Source organism: Elephantulus edwardii, unplaced genomic scaffold (genome assembly GCF_000299155.1).
Source record: "Elephantulus edwardii isolate Elephantulus edwardi_28Jun2011 unplaced genomic scaffold, EleEdw1.0 scaffold00235, whole genome shotgun sequence".
NCBI classification, from domain to species: Eukaryota; Metazoa; Chordata; class Mammalia; order Macroscelidea; family Macroscelididae; genus Elephantulus; species Elephantulus edwardii.
Genome location: NW_006399985.1, coordinates 982,870 through 998,282, shown reverse-complemented (window position 1 = coordinate 998,282; position 15,413 = coordinate 982,870).

Genomic DNA, 15,413 nt, shown 5'->3' with positions numbered 1-15,413 from the left:
ATTCTTTGTTCTAAAGTATAACATGTTTTTAAATTATTACTAAATTTTATTAGTTTTAGTGAACATTTACAGAGATTTTGGGTTTTCATTCTAAAGCATAACATTTTACAAATACTAGTTTATTTACAAAATTGAATACATTATTTTTCAGACCAGATTCTTCCAATTTTCATCACCCCATCCATCAAATTGTGTGCTCCCATGATTAATCCCCCCCCCCCACACACACACATCCTCACGCTTTTGTTTCCCCACTCTCCTTGGATCCTCTTACTCACTCTACAATAATAATTCCAAGCAATGGAATAGCTAGTCATAGGAAATGTCTATGTTCAGCTTTTAAAGGAAGCACCAAACTGCCTTCCAGAGTGATTGTACCATTTTACAATCACACCAACAATGTGTAAGAGTTCCCATCTCACCACATCGTCTCTAACATCTAGTGCATTCATTTTGTATTAAAAGCAATTTCTGAGGCTACCAATCAAATAGGGCGTGGGAACCAAAGTTAATCAATCTGACAAAATTTCCTGTGAATCTGAAAGTTGGATAATGACCAGTGATAACAGAAGAACAATTAATGCCCTTGAGTTGTGGGATTAGAAAAGAGCGCTGAACAGGTCATGAACTCTCAAAAGGCCAAACAGACATGGCTTGGAGAAAGTGCAACCAGGATGCTCCTCGGAGGCAAAGGTGGTGAAACTTCATCTCACATACTTTGTGGGTATGCTGTAAGAAGGTGCCAGTCCTGAGAGAGGGACATGATGCTTGGAAGTGTGGAGGGTCAGCATAGGACAGGTAGATCCTCAAAAATATGAATTGATGTAATGACTGTTAACAATGGGTTCAAATGTTTGCAAGATGATGAAGATGACACAGGATAGGGCACAGTTCAGAGCTTTTATAGAGTTCTTACAGAGTTCCTGTGAGTTGTAGTTGACTTGACAGCGTACAACACAACACAAATTAAGCAGTTGAAGGAGCCGACAGAGTCTACTTCAATTTTTTTTTAAAAAGTCTAATCAAAGTATTGATTAATTGGATGATACTTCATGACCAATAAGTCTATTTTAGTTCATGGACTTTTAACTTTTTCCTTTGTCTACAGCAAAGAAACCCTGAAAATCGATATTAGAAAGCTAATTCCAACAAATGTACAGATGGTGTCAGTTCATAGATAAATAATAAGTTTACGAGGGACTATGTTGACAGCTTCATTGCGTTTGTTAAGACCCTACAAACGCTTGGACACATTTTAGTAGATACTCCGCTTTTCCTTTCTTCCTTTCTTCCTCTCTTTGATCCCAGCAATCTTGATGAGGGCCAGGGAAGGGTGGTGACACAAATTAAGAAAAGACGATTTTCTCTCTGTTTAAATGCCACCTTTGGTGACAATCATGCAGAGTCAAAAAGACTGATATTTGTGGTCTATGCATAAATCTCCTTTCTTCAATTGCTGTAGCTTTTATGTGCTGCAGAAAGTCACTGTTCTGTTCTCAAAGTGTTAATATTTATCAAATGCATCCGCCCCCTCGCATTCAATATCAACAATAACAGACTCAGTTTACACATAACACACATTGGACATTTTTAACAAATTGGAAAACTCCATCAAGTATAAGATCCAGTAGCCAGTAGAGTTTTCAAAATTTAGTTCCTTATCACTAATCTTCGTAACTGTTGTTGTTGTTATGTGCCGTCGAGTCATTTGCGACTCATAGCGACCCTATGCACAACAGCCCTAAACCCTGCTCTATCCTGCGCCAACCACACTGCCTCTGACACACCCACCCCAATTACCCCAGTCACCGAATCAATCCATCTCATAGAGGGTCTTCCCCTCCTGCGCCGTCCCTCCACCCTCCCAAGCATGATGTCCCTCTCCAAGGACCTGTCCCTCCTGGCAACATGTCCAAAGTATGTCAGACGAAGCCCCAGAATCCTTGCCTCCAAGGAGTAGCTTGGTTTAATCCTCTCCAAGATGAATCTGTTTGTTTTCCTGGCAGTCCATGGTACATTCAGTACTCTTCTCCAGCACCACAGCTCAAAGGCATCAACTCTCCTTCTGGTCTCCCTAGTCATTGTTCAGCTCTCTGATGCCTAACAAGCGATTGCAAAGACCATAGCCTGTACCAGGCGCACCTTAGTCTCCAGAGAGACACCGTTGCTCTTGAGTACTTTAGAGAGGTCCCTAACAGCAGACTTTCCCATGGCGATACGCTTTTTGATTTCCTGACGCAAGGAAAATGATTCCATGAACCCGTCTCCAGAAGAGTCACATGAGAGAAGTAATCCAAGTGTGTGCGCCTCTGCTTATCTCCGCTCTGGTTCAACATGCCATTCCGGCAAAACTCCAGGGGCCACATTTGGAAGAGTTTGTGTGGCAGGTATATTCTTGTGAACAAGCCCCTGTAACTCCCAAGCTGTCCTGCTTTAGAAATAGAGTGGCTTAAGAGCCATGACTAATACACGTCGAGTCTGTTAAATCTATTCCAACCACACTGTTCTCGCCTTTTGCTTTCTGGAACACAAATGTTATCTTCCCGTCCCTTAGCTTTGGACTTTGGGACTTCAAAGCATCTTCTGTGGCTACTTCTCCTTCTGGCCTCCTGGACACTGACTGGCCCCTGTGGCTCCAGAGCTGCTGCTGGCAGCCCAGGTGGTCCTGGAGTCTGGCCTCTCTCCTCTCTGTTAATTTATACATTAGCAGTGCCCCTGTAGGCCTTAAGAGGTTGTCTTTGGCTGTGAGACAGGAAACATTGCATCCATGTGGAATCAGATGAAAAGGAAACCTTTAACAATGTACTAAACATAAATCAGGGGAGAGAAAACCAAAACAAACAAACAGAACGCTATAGATTAGGGGTTTGGCTGAATGCATTTTATATGTTACACCAAATGCTCAAGTCTAAGGTTGAAATGTTTGGTTATCACTTCCCTCCAGTTACAGACTCTTGGCTTTTGGCTTTGACAGTTGGGTTAAACACCAAGTACAAGAAAAGAAAGTTTTCTCTGCTGTAATGTGGAAAGGTGTTTCTCTCTAGAGTTCGTTTGTTCTGTCTGAGGTACATAAAATTTCCTTTGTACCACATCATTCCAGGCCTACATGTTTGCCTCACAATATTCTTCATATGAATGGCTATTTGTTGCTCGGTGCCCTCAAATGAGTAACTCATAGTGACCTGTCAACAACAGATCTGAACCCTGTTCTAACCTGTGCCAGCTTCATTATCTTGGACCCTTTCTGTGACCCATTGCTGCTGTCACTCACTGTGTCAATCCATCTCACTGAGGTCTTCCTCTCTTTTTCTGACCTTCCACCTTTCCAAGCATGATGTCTCTCTACAAGGAACAGGCTGTCCCAGCACCATGCCTGAAATGTGTGAGATAAAGGTTTATCATCTTCATCTCCAAGAAGCACTACACTCACAGCTTCTCCAAGAACTACCTCTTTTGTTCTTTTGGAAAACACGTTTAAAGTGTGTGAGAGAAAACTTTGCTAGCCTTGCCTCCAAGGGGCACTCTGGTGCACTTTTCCCAAGACATATCTGTTTCTCCTCTGGGAAGCCCAGGGGATATTCAGTACTCTTCTCAACATCACAGCTCAAAGGCGGCAATGCTTCTCTCATCCTTGTTCTTTGTTCACCTCTCAGGTGCAAATGATGGAAAAAATCATGGCCTGACTCATGTACACCTTCAAACTGAAATGGTTGCTTTTCAGGAATTTGGAGAGCTCTTTGAGAGTGGACTTGCCCACTACAACGTTTCCTGATCTCCTGACTGCTGGTACCACAGGTGCCGATTGTTGACCCAAGTAAGATTAAATCGTTGACAATTTCACTTCTTTCTCTATCATGATATTGCCTATCGGCAAGATTTCACCTGTGTCATCCTCCCTTTGTTAGGATTGACAGAGTAGCTAGGGTCAACAGGAGTAGGTGTGTCAGAGACAGTGAGACTGGCTCAGGACAGAACAGAGTTCAGAGCTATTGTGCATAGGGTCACTATGAGTCGTAGTCAACTTGATGGTACTTAACAACAACAACAAAAAAATCCGCATCAAGATTTAATACACCATTTAGCTGACTAAAAAATATATTCCTGACTTACAGTAGTTTTTATTACCCTTCCTGTGAAAAGCAAGGTATTCCTTTTTTTTATGTATATTGTTGTTGTTATTGTTAGGTACCATTGAGTCAAGTACAACACATGGCAACACTATGAACAACAGATCTGACCCCTGTCCAATCCTGCGCCATCTTCCTCATCTCAGACACGCCCAAGCCCATTGCTGCAGTCACTGCATCAATCCATCGCACTGGGAAACTTCCTCTCGTTCACTCACCTCCACCTTTCCAAGTGCGATGCCTCTCTCCAAGGATAGAATTTTCCTATTCCTAATAAAATAACACAAATTATGCTAAAAGCCCGCATCTATTATGAGTAAAAACATCTTGTTGCACGTTCAAGAGTGAATTTTATGCAGCAAGCTCATGTCTTCTTTCCTCTAGCGTAACAGTGCTCTGGTGGCTTAAAGAGTAAGGAGTTGCCAATCCAAACGGAGGCTCTTGTTATCCACCAGCTACTCTGTGGGAGAAAAATGTGCACTCTTCTCCCAAGATGTAAAACCTCTGAAAACGGCTGCAAAGTCAGCTGCGAGCTGGTTCAAACTCCACAACAATGGAGTGAGAGAGAAAACCGTGAGCCGGGAGGAACTAACAAGAAAAGTCAGAACTGGTACCTTGGTATTGTTTGGTTTTGTTTTCCTAAGTCTGCAGTTAGGGACCTCTCCAATGTGCTGAAGAGCAGTGGTGTCTCTCTGGAGACTAAGGTGCGTCTGATACAGGCCATGGTCTTCGCAATCACCTGTTATGCATCAGAGAGTTGGACAATGACCAAGGAGGATAGAAGGAGAATTGATGCCTTTGAGCTGTGGTGCTGGAGAAGAGTATTGAGAATACCATGGACTGCTAGGAAAACAAACAGATTTGTCCTGAAAGGGGTTTAAACAGGTGGCTCCTTGGAGGCAAGGATTCTGAGGCTCCGTCTAACTTACTTTGGACATGTTGTGAGGAGAGAGCGGTCCTTAGAGAGGGACATCATGCTTGGGAGGGTGGAGGGACGGCGCAGGAGAGGAAGGCCCTCTATGAGGTGGATTGATTCAGTGACTGGGATAATTGGGATGGGAGTATCAGGGACAGTGCGATTGGCACAGGACAGAGCGGAGTTTAGGGCTGTTGTACATAGGGTCGCTATGAGTCGCAGGCGACTCGATGGCACATAACAACAACAACAACAACAATTTTATTTTATACTGTTTCATTTACAAAGTTCAAATACGTTGTATTTCATACCAGAGCTTTCCCATTTCTCTCACCACCACCTTCATCAAATTGTACAACCCTATGATTACTCCTCCTGCCCATCCTCACCCTCTGCTTCCATCCTCCACCCCCTCCTTGGATCCACGTACTCATTCTACAATAATAGTTTTATACAGTATTTGTCCATATAGGACTAAGCTAGTTCATTCAGCATAATGCTCTCCCGTCCCTCCCACCTTAGGTAGTGCTTTACAAAATCATTACTCCTGTGCGTTGCATAGTATTCTGTTGTGTGAATGTACCATACTTTCTCAATCCATTAGATGTGGCTGGACATGTGGACTGTTTCCATGTTCTTGCAATGGTGAATAAGACTTCTATGAACATTGGTGAATAAGTCTCCATTTGTGCCTCAGTGCTCATTTTCTCAAGGTATTTCCCAAGAAGTGAAATAGCTGGGTCATATGGAATTTCTATGTTCAACTTTTTGAGGAAGTACCAAGCTGCCTTCCAGAATGGTTGTACCATTTTACAATCCCAGCAACAGTGTATAAGAGTTTCTTTCTCACCACATCCTCTCCAACATTTATTACTTACTGTCCTGTAAAGCTTTGCCTCTGCTGCTAGAGTGAGATGGCATTTCATTGTGGTTTTGATTTGCATCTATCTTTTTGCTAGTGATTTGGAGCATATCTTCATGTGTCTGTTTGCCATTCAAATATCTTCCTCTATGAAACTTCTTTCCATGTCTTTTGCCTATTTTGTAATTGCCTTATCTATCTATCTATCTATCTATCTATCAATCATCTATCATCTATCTATCTTTTGTGGAGGCTCAGGAATATTCTGTAAACTTTTGCTATGAGATCTTGTCTGAGATGGTGTTGCCAAATGTTTGTTTCCTGTTGGCAGGTTTTCTTTTCATCCTGTTGGGAAAAGTTTCTGATGCACACAGGGATTTAGTCTTTAAAAGTTCCCATTCGTCAATTTTATCCTCTTCAGATTGTGCATTGCTGGCTGCATTTGGCAGTCTCTTTATACCTTGGACTAGCACTTCTAAGCTCAATCCCAGTTTGTCTCTTACGAACTTTTTGGCTTTATGAACTTTTGGGGGCTTTACTCCCACGTCTCTGATCCACCATGAGGTGATTTTTGTGTGTGGTGTGAGATGTGGATTACGGCATCCCTGAGTGGCACCAAGAGCTCACTCTTAGCTTTTGGCTAAAAGTTGGTGGATCAGGTCTGCCTCGTGGCATCCTGGAAGACAGACCTCTGACAAACCAGCCATTAAGGGCCCGATGGATCACAGCTCTACATGACATGCTTAGGTCATCACGGGATGGAATCAATTTGAAGGCAACTGGAACTGAAATACGATTTAGTGAAGTTGTATTTCTTTTTGAACCGTATTCAGTTCTTTTAATGTGCCAAAATTGCTTTTAAGGGTGTTTTGTTTTCTCTTTGTTTGCTGTTGTTGTTTTAGGTAGTTTATCCCAGCCCATTGGGATGATTCACTTCTTGTGACAAAAGAACGTAGGTAGTTACTCTCATCTGGAAACCTGGAAAAGAGCTTTCCATAGAGACAATCCTAGAAATACACAGGGCAGCAAACACTCAGAGACACAGTACTCACAAAGCAAAGGATGGCAGGAAATCGTGCTTGGCTTCTCTGAGCACTCAAATACATTTAGTACGTAACAGTCAGTTATAATTCCAGAAAGTGCAACGTGGTGTTATACTCATAATATATGTGGCTTTTGGCCATAATTTGTATTGTATGTGGAGGAGAGAAGCCAACAAACAGGAAGTTGGATAAGAAAGAAAAGGTCAGATGTTACACAGAAATGCCAAGGGAGGATTGTTGTTGTGTCCTGTCAAGACAGAACCGACCCACAGCTGACCTTCCAAGTGGGTTTTCAGAGGCAGTTAATCTTCTAGAAGATTGCCTATCCTTCTGTTGGTGGATTCAAACTAAGTGTCTTTGGGATTGCAGCACAGCTTCTGACCACTAGGCCACCAGAACACTGCCAAACTAGAAGCACAAAAAACGAGAAGAGATTGTAAGTTCTCTGATACCTGTCCTCGTATCTGAGACCACACTCCCCTCTCAATAGGCCACATATCCACGTACCCTACTGGAAGTACGGCTTTGACATTTCCATTCTGGAAGCATATTCTACCCCAGAGACCTAGGGAAAAGTTTCAGGCATAAGGAACCACAAACTCTAGACTTCATTGAATGTAGAGAATAAAAACATTGGCCCATTCTTCAAAGATCTCTACAGTCGAGCCAAAGTAAGGGTAGACCATTCTCGTAAAGAAGCTAATTCAAATCATAATGTAGGACTCCCCAGCACTCTCGTCATCTTCTCACGCTATCCCTTAATCAATCCTAACTATTATAGAATACATTTCTGTGTTTCCAACAACCATGCTTGTTTCTACGGAGAAGTAGAAAAACAGTATATGAGAGAGTGGCCTCGTCACACCTGAGTTTTACCACTTAGGGCATGGTGTCAACTCTTTCACCGGGACAACAATAAAAACGATACAAAAAGCAAGCAGTTCCTATCACACAGAAAGTGACTGAGAGATTATGTTTAATCTGCAGTCATTCCTATTTCTTCTCCTTTAAACAATAAAGGTGAAATCTAGAAATCCCTTAAAAGGGGAATATTTTATTCACGTTAAATTCATATCTCTTTATTTGCACAATTTGATGGTTAGAGAAGGAAGGATGGATATAGGATGGATATAGGAAGGAAATGGGAGAGATCTGGTGTGAAAAAAAATGTATATGAACTTTGTAAGTAAACCAGCATAAAACAAAAGTTTTCTTTTAAACAATTACTATCTCTTCATGGAGAAGAAGCTCATGTTTGGAAAGATGGAGGGACAGTGCAAGAGGGGAAGACCCTGGATGAGACAGATGGACACAGCAACTGGGGTAATGGGGGTAGATGTGTCAGAGTCCATGAGACTGGCTCAGGACAGGGCAGGCTTCAGAGCTGTTGCGCATGGGGTTGCTATGGGTTGCAGGCGACTCAGCAGTACATAACAACAACAACAACAACATGCCGAGTAGGTTAAAGATGATATAAGAGTATGTGCTGATATCCTTGCATTCCCGTTTACATGAGAGAGACCTCTAGGATGCTATATAACCCGCTTCATTTTTATTTTAATACATCTAAAAGCAGGTGTGCATATACAGTAATATTTTCAATAGGATCCATCCAATTATATTTTTAGTTAGCTCTTAAATGAAAATTAAAGCATTCATTTACTTTTTTAACTATGAAAGCAACTCCATTTTTCCTCACCTTTTCATTTCTAGAGTAATATATCATATGATCATCCCACTCAAAATGCCCCATGCCAGTCCATCTCATCTTTCCAATGCCTAGTATGTCAATATTTATGCATTCCATTTCTTTCTTAACAATATCTAATTTTCCTACATTTATGGTTCTCACATTCCATGTTCCAGTCAGTAGTGTCTGCTTACAACTGTTCCTCTTCCTTTGTATTTCCATACTTGAAAGTTCTAGGTCAGATGCCCTCTCTATTAATCTACGTGTGTTCTGTTGTACATAGGGTTTTCAGAGGCCTGCTATTTAAGAAGTGAATGGCCAATCCTTCTTCCTATGCTGTCTTAATCTGAATGTTCATATTTAGAGGAGTATCTGACAGACAAGCAATTTATAGAACAGTAAAAGATAAATACCTCGTTGTGGAGTTAAACATTAGTTACAGTGTTGTCCCTGCTTTTGGCCCAGTGTCTTGACCCACTTATGTCCCACCTCCACCCTCCACCAGGATACCCGTTCACTTCTACTATATCTGTTCAGCATTTATCTTCCGTTGTCCAACCCTTGATCTGACAGCTTGTATCTGAAGGTTTCTTGGCTTCCATGATTCCAAACACGTTAGCTGCTGACAATTTCTTATGCTGTGACCAGTATCTCTTAAGTTTAGTGGTAATATCTGTGAAGGGAGGGTGATGTGTCCTGTAGAACTGGTGTATAGATTGTATTTTTCTTCTTGGCCTGAGGGCCACAGGCAGGTCCTCAGGCCTGAACGATCTTGGCATGGTCTTGGACATTTTGTGCCTGTAGGTGGGGCAAAGATTTTCCCTCAAGTCACTTCTCTATTGGCTGGCCCCTGGTTCTGCCCGGGCAGATTCCTGTCTCCCCGTTCTGCCCCCACGGATCCCTTTATCTCCCCTCTGCACATCCTGGGAATAACATACATATGTACATATATGCATATGCATATACATACACATATATATGTATGTGTCTATGTATATGTATACGCATATGCGTATATGTATACTGTTAGGGACCTCTCAAGAGTACTAGAGAGAAATGCTGTCAGTTAAAAGAATAAGATACACCTGATCCAAGCCATGGTATCCTGAAATATTTTTATGTATGTGAAAGTGGGACAATAACCAAGGATGACAGAAGAACTGATGTCTTTGAACTGTGGTCTTGGAGAAGAGTACTGAATATTCCATAGACTGCCATGAGAACAACCAGGTACATCTTGGAGAAAGTGAAACGAAGGCATTCCTCAGAGGTGAGGAAGGTGAAACTTTGTCTCACATACTCGGCCATGTTGTTGTTTTGAGGGGTCGGTCCTTGGAGAAAACACATCATGCTTGGAAAGGTGAAGAATCAGACAAAGAGGAGTCCTTCCAGGAAGTGGATTGAGCCAGTGACTGTAGCAATGAGCTCGAGTATGTTAGAGATGGTGAGGATGGCACAGGACAGAGCAGGGGTCAGACCCGTTATCGAGAGGGCCACCGTGAGTTGCAGTTGAGTTGACAACACCTCGCAATAATCTAGCTGGTTATTTCTCATTCAAATTTGAATCTATAAAGGTAACAATATTTATGAGAAACCTTTTCTATTTTTTTCCCTAAATTGTTAGAAGAGGCTGTCCAAAACAGTTGCAATAAAGTAAAATTCTTTATTGAAAGTTAAGATTCTGAGGAGGGAATGTTTTTTAAAGTATATTTAAAAAGTACCCATTATTCACTTCTTACAAAATAATTCTATTTTACAAGTAGTGAAACTAAAGTTATTTTCCCTTTCTTTGCACATTTCTTTTTTCTTAGCAAAACAGTCCAGTGTCATCATAAAACAGATTTTAATCATTATCAATAGCTTTGTTTCTGTTGGTGAAGAACTATAAACATGAGGAAGATAAACTTTAAAACCTAAGATTTCATGTCCAACTTCCTAAGTACACACCGTGAGGTGACAAAAGTCAGGGCGAACGTGGACTGTTGTCAGAGACGGTCATGGCTTTCTCTTTTAAGACTAAATTTGCCAAATAGAATTAAAAGACCTAGCCCAAGTTCTTGATAATCCCTCAAGACACTTATTTACTTTTTGGAATACTTCTTTACAATATTAATTCTTATCCATCCTAATTGGAAATAAGCAAGTGTAAACTCCACGTGGAGAAAATGTGGGCTCCCATTTGGGGTCCAGCTGATAACTGAGCAGTAGCAAAAGCTCTAAAAGGTGTTGTGTGCTCCCCTCCGAGAGGGGGACAGGGAGGAAGCAGATGGGTGAGGATGTGCGAGGTGGAGTCGGGGGAGAGAATTGATTAGTCATGGGGCTGTATAATTTGATGGGTGGTGAGATGTGGGAAATGGGAATGATCTGGTGTGAAGAACAATGCATTCAAATTTTGTAAATATCCTAGTATAAGGAAAAAAGGGGGGGGGGTTAGGGTTAGGGTTTGTGTATTTTCATTTAAAGACCTCACCTGAAAAACAGCATGAATTAGTTTAAGTAGATATTAAAATTCACTTCTGATATCTGATAATATAATTCACAAAGTAAAAAGTTAATTTCTCTTTGTTACAACAATTCATATTAAATCTAGATTCCCAGGAAGGTCTAAATTATATTTGCAAAAGTCCATAGCAAACCTACATACTTAAAAAAAAATTAAACCATACAGTGTTTCCGTGCTCTGTTTGGACAACTGCTTCCTGGTCTAGGTATAGATTTAACATACACACAATTAAATGTTCTGAGATTCCCATGCATTTTGCTGTTAGCCACAATTTGTTACTACAGTGAAATATATTTGCATAATCAATAAAACACAAATTAAAGCCTTTTTCTAGTAATGTGTTTAGTTAATTCAGGGACAATTCACCAGATTATAAATTCAGAGATTTTGCTTGGTGAAATTGAGCAGGACTTTGCAGAAGTTGCAGAAATTCAAGGAATGGAGCCTTCAGTATGGAGTGCATCTCAATGTCAAGAAAACAAAGATTCTTACCACTGGACCGAGAAGCAATGTCATGATGGATGGAAAAGAGATTTAAACTGTCAACAGGTTCATCTTATTTGAATCCATAATTAACACCCTTGGTACCAGCAGTCAAGAAATAAGGAGATACATTACACTGGGAAAGTTTGCAATTAGGAACCTCTCTAAATTATTGAGGAGTAATAGTGTCAGTTTGAGGACTAAGGTGCGTCTGATTCAGGCCATGGTCTTTCCAATCTTGGTATGCATCTAAGAGCTGGACAATGAATAAGAATGACAGAAGAACGGATCCCTTTGAGTTGTGGTGTTGGAGAAGAGCACTGAGAGAACACGGACAGTTGAGAGAACAAACTGATATGTCTTGGAGAGGATGCAGCTGGAGTGCTTTGGAGGCAAGAATGATTGGGCTTTGCTTTACATACTTTGGGCATATTTCTAGGAGGTGCTATTCCTTACTCCTTGGAGAAGAACATGATGCTGGGAAGGTTGGAGGGTTGAGAAAGAAGAAGACCCTCAATCAGAAGGATTGGCATGGTGACTGCTGCTCTAGGCTGTGAGCTCTTGGCTTTCGTGTGTCAGGAAGTGCGAGAATGGCATAGGATAGAACAGGGTTCAGATCTTTCATTCAGAGGGTCACTATGAGTCATACTCCACTCAACGGCACCTAAGAGCAGCAACAACAAATTCAGAGAAAACATCACAGACACCAAGTAAATATTGAAGAATAAATAGACATTAGTAGAGCCTAGGCTCGTTGATTTGTTTATGATTTAGAGAGTAAATTTCCACAGACTGTGTATTTAGGAAATATTTTATAAAGAAGTATTCTCACTGTTTGTAACGTTTTTGAAATCTAGACCATCATTATATATCAATTAGATGAGTCAAAATAAATTTTTGGAGGAATACAGTAATATATATATTTTTTTCCTTTCCAATTTCTGGGTTGAGTTGTGATCGACTAAACAGTAAATAACAGCAACACCAACAACATTCACTGCAGGTTTCTCAGTCCCAGAGCTGTAAGCAAGCAGTCACATCCAACAAAGGAAAAGTTACAGAGCAATAGGAACTTACAAAATAATAGCCACAAAATTCTGTTTGGGAGTATTTTATTTGCACTACACTCAAATAAATAAATCAAAAGCCATTTCTTTAAACACAAAAATCCATCAACTATGTGGAATAAAAACGAAAACTCTGATGAATAACCATGCCTTATTTTGTCCAAGTTCAAAATTTTCTCCCAATACTTTTGTCTCTGTACTCAATTTTCAAACCTAGTACAACAATTGACTGTATTCAGTTAAGTTTGGATGTGCGACGCCACTGAATCTGCTCCATTTTCCAAGAGGAAGGAGCAAGGACCCAACGAGTTTCTTGTTTGTTAACTGTGATGCAAGCAGAGACTGCAGTCACAGGCAAGCATGCGCATCCAGCCCTTCCCACCACCCCGCACATGCTAGGCAGGTGCCTTTCTCCACATTAGAACCAGATTGGGAAGGTTCATTTTTATCTCATGTTATTATGTATCTAAGGAACCAGACATAATAGGGGCCTGGATGCCAACCAGAAGGACAAACAATAGGGCACCAGAGACTTAAATATTTTGCAACCAGAGGAAACTGGGTATTACCAAGTTTCCAAATAGCTTTGTTTTGGTGCATGGCTTTGTCTACACAGAGGCAAGGCTGTCTTTATTTTTCTGTAAACTCCACACACTAATCCAAGTGCAAAGCAGCCCCACACTGGCTGAGTTTCTGGGTTCAGAAGGATGTTTTCAATGAAAGAGAAAGGGTTTCTACATCCATGGCATTGTTTTTACAATTCCACAAACTCTTTATTCATTCATAGGCAAGGTGTCTTGCCAAAACTCTCACCAAGAGGGGGTTCATAGAATGGGAGAAGGGTAAATACTAGCAGCAAGTTCTGTATTTTCTTTTAAGTTCTATAAGGTCACTCCGAGATCCATGGCTTCAAAAGAAGGAACAAAAACACTGAAGCAAAGACATTTTTATCAACCAGAGAGATTACAGTCATCCTCAAAGTACATAGGTAAGCCAGACACAGCTTTCAGGCAATGCAAATATTGTGATTCTTTAATTAAGTTGTGCCTCTCAAAGAAGTTGTGCATTAATCAGCACTTATCAAAGATAAATCAGGAGCAAGGTTGGAGAAAGAGATTTCTACAGACTCATTGAGGACTGCATTGTCCCAGATATATACAAAAATACTTTCAAAATTGTGTACTATAAGAGTTGAACTGACTTTTCATTTCTTAAACTGAAGGAACTAAAGAACAAATTCAAGCAGTGAGTCTCAATGCTTAAGGATGCTACAGGCAGAATACTGAATGACTCAGGAAGCATTAAAAGAAGATGGAAGGAGTATTTGGAGTCATTGTATCAAAAAGAATTGGCTGACACGAAAGAATTTCAAGAAGTAACATATGATAAAGAGACAATGATGATGAAAGAGGAAGTTCAGGCTGCTCTAAAGGACTTGGCAAAAAATAAAGCCCCAGGAATTGATGGAACACCAATTGACTTATTTCAAGAAAGAGATGTTGCCCTGGCTGTGCTCACCAAGTTGTGTCAAGAAATCTGGAGGACAGCTACTTGGCCAGCTAACTAGAAGACATCCAGGTGACTCAAGAGAGTGTGGAAATTATCAAATATCACACACTAGCAAAATCCTGCTAAGGATTATCCAAAAACTATTGGAAAAGTACATTGTCAGAGAACTACCAGAAATACAAGATGGATTTAGAAGAGGTCGTGGCACTGGAGACATTATTGCAAAAGTTAGATGGATCTTCACTGAAAGCAGAGAGTACCAGAAGAATGTCTATCTGTGTTTCATTGACTGTGCAAAGGCATTTGCCGGTGTGCATGATAACAAATTAAGGCTAAGCTTGAGGAAAATGAGAACCCCAGAACACTTGATTGTGCTTATATGAAACCTATACTTGGACCAGGAAAAAGTGCAGGGAAAACACTGCATGGTTCAAAATCAGTATAGGAGTGCATTAGGGATGCATCCTGTCCCCATATATTTTTTTAATCTGTATGTACAACAGATCATTTGGGAAGCAGAGCCTTATGAGAAAGAATATGACATCAAGGTTAGAGAAAGACTTGTCAACAACCAATGATATGCAGATGACACAGCCTTCCTTGCTGAAATTGAAGAGGACCTGAAGTGCTTGCTGCTGAAGGTCAAGAACTAAAGTCTTCACTATGGGTTGAAGCTCAACAACAAGAAGACAAAGGTTCTTGAATATTTTATAAATTCTGGATAAAAGTCCCTTATCTGACATGTCATTACCAAATATTTTTTCCCAGTCTGTGGCTTGCCTTTTTACCCTGTTGGAGAAGTTTTGGATGTGCATAACGATTTGATTCTTAGAAGGTCTCATTCATCTATTTTATCCTCTCCTGGTTGTAGATTTTTCAGGATGCTTTGAAGACTGTTTATGCTGTGGATTAGGACTTCCAGAATTCTTCCTAGCTTTTCTTTAATGATGTTTATAGTCCTTGGTTTTAGTTCTAGGTCCATGATCCACTTTGAGTTGGTTTTTGTATATAGAGTGAGGTGTGGATCTTGCTTGAGTTTCTACAGATAGTTTTCCAATTTTGCCAGTACCATTTGTTAAGACTGTCATTTCCCCACTTAACTGATTTCATCTCCTTGTCAAAATTCAGTTGACCATGGATAGACGGGCTAATTTCTGGACTCTCAATTCTATTCCATGGCTCTAGGTACCAGTACCATGCTGTCTTAACCACC